We start from the raw sequence: 2,650 nt of genomic DNA, 5'->3' as shown, positions 1-2,650 counted from the left end.
CAAGGTCACAGCCGATAGGTTAAAAGTCGACCTCGGTGGGCCAATCGAACGAAAGCTACCCGGGTTTAAAGGCGGGACGAAAGCGCACAGGGGCTTCTGGGAGTTGAAGTCAAAGCTCGCTTGCCCGCCCGCCTGCCTTTCCTTCTTGCGCGCACAGAGGAGGCGCTGATTGCAATTTCGGGAGGGAGGCGGTTAGGAGATTAAAAGATAGCCGGAGCGACCTTTTCTTTTTCGGCAGCGATAGAAGCAGGGAAAAAACTCTTTGAAATGGCAGAATAAGGCTCTTCATCATTTTAAGAGAAGAAGAAGAAATAGATCTCTCCGGCTTTTTTTTTTTAACTTTTAAAAAACTAATGTTGTTCCACCATCTGCAAGGCGAATTATGTGTTTTCACGCTTGTGCATTAAAAAATACTAGCATAAAGGCAGAAGAAGAAGAAGAAGAAGAAGAAGAAGAAGAAGAAGAAGAAGAAGAAGACAGACACAGATACTGATGCAAATACAATTGTCGCCCCGGGCATCAGATCGATCATTTGTTGAGCCGAGAGGAGGATACAACCCGTCCTCCTCAGCTGATCTGAGATTTACATCCGCTTTGGGGTACCGCCCTTCACAACAACTGTGGCATCTAGAAGAACAGTTGAGGCGTAGGAAAGGGTCGTCTTGTGACACTTTAAAAGCCAAAAAGTATATTACTGCATAAACGTTCGCAGGCTATAGTCCAATTCATAAGAAACATTTTGTAGCGTGGGCTGCAGTCCACGAACTGTGTTGGTTAATATGTGATTTGTGAGTCCGGAAGTCAATTTAGGTAGGCCAGTTTTCTGTCAAACCCACCCTTCCATGCCCAGTCTCTTTGGTTTATTTACATTTTTATAAACCGCACTTTCATAAGAACTATAAAAACATTATACAATAATAATTACATGGGACGGGATTCAGTAACATGCCAATAAACACTGGTTGCTTTTTTAAAAAACCTACCGTAATCCCCAAGACTTGTCTGAAACATGCAGTTTTTAAAAGACATCTAAAAGCAGATATGACTCCTGCAGGACTCCTACTGGCAAGGAGTTTTACAGGTCAAGGCCTTCCACACTGAAGGCTCAGTCCCTGGTAAAAGTCAACTGAACATCAGGGGCACATGGGACCACAAGGAGTACCCCATAAGAAGATACCTGCAGATGATGTACAGCATAGCCAAACAGGTCTGTAAGGTACCTTGGGCCCAAGTTGTTTGGGGCTTTGTGAATTAACACAAAAAAACTTAAACCTGACCTAGTTGGCAATCGGCAATCAGTTCAGCTCCCTCAGCAAAAGAGTAATATGTTGCCAGTACTGTAACCCGCTCCTGTGAGTAGTCTGGCTACAGCTTTCTGTATTAGCTGCAGCTTCCAGACCAGGCATGGGGAGAATCTTACTGTCTGCTAGTTATAGGAATATTATTTATGTACTAATTTTAAATAATCCATAAAACAATCATAAAAATATAGCAAGGCAGAGTGCAACATAAAAGGATGAAATCAACAAAAGATCCATAAAAGCATTATTTTTATGGATGTATTTTATAGATTTATCAATTATATATTTTTAGCTCTGGGAAAATGTGCTATATAAATGCTGAGTTCTGTTGCCTGATCTGGAAAATGCTTGATTTAGTCTCATAGCACATTTTACATAAATAAATGAATGTTAAAACACAGCAGAACATGAGGTTCACTTGTGGTGAGTTTTGGAGGTCACCCCTCTGAGACCAATATCCATGTTGAGCATGTGTTTTTTTTACAGTTCCACACAAAATGGCTTAGCTTGAGGTAGGTAGAAGATAGATCTGTCTCTGCAGTAGATCTCTGGGTGATTTCCAGTAAATCAGCAAAGGTTTGTTTGTTTGTTTTTACTTCCAGCTGTTTAGTAATGACAACAACAAGATGACTTCTGCCACACCTCTCTTAAATTATACTGCTGAAATTAAGAAAACTGTGAGGAGGATAATCAGGGGGCGATTTTTGTTTGTGTGTAGAAGACTGAGCTCAGTTCAGTTCTTGTACTATTAAACACATTTAATAGTAAAAAAATTTTGCCTGAGTTTTAGAAAACTCATAATAAAAGTAGAACAATATATACAAAGTTCATTAGAATAATGTCTACAACAGCATTATGTCTGAGGAAGTGTGCAGTGCGTTAGATTACAACAACAACAACAATTTATTATTTATACCCCGCCCATCTGGCTGGGCTTCCCCAGCCACTCTAGGCGGCTTCCAAGAAAATATTAAAATACCGTAATGCATCAAACATTAAAAGCTTCCCTAAACAGGGCTGCCTTCAGATGTCTTCTAAAAGTCTGGTAGTTGTTGTTCTCTTTGACATCTCGTGGGAGGGCGTTCCACAGGGCGGGTACCACTACCGAGAAGCCCTCTGCCTGGTTCCCTGTAACTTGGCTTCTCGCAGTGAGGGAACCACCAGAAGGCCCTCGGTGCTGGACCTCAGTGTCCAAGTGGAATTTGGAATACAAATGTCCAATATAAGCAAAAGTTCCTAAGCAGAATTTAGGCTATTAAGGTATGTCCTCCACAATGGAACCTGACTCATTGGAGGTTGCAGTAAATGTCTACCCTGGCTCTGAATGCTTTAATTCCAAGTGTTTGTCT

The sequence above is a fragment of the Podarcis pityusensis genome (assembly GCF_964106645.2).
Source record: "Podarcis pityusensis genome assembly, chromosome: 12".
Classification (NCBI taxonomy): domain Eukaryota; kingdom Metazoa; phylum Chordata; class Lepidosauria; order Squamata; family Lacertidae; genus Podarcis; species Podarcis pityusensis.
This window is presented reverse-complemented; position numbering follows the sequence as displayed.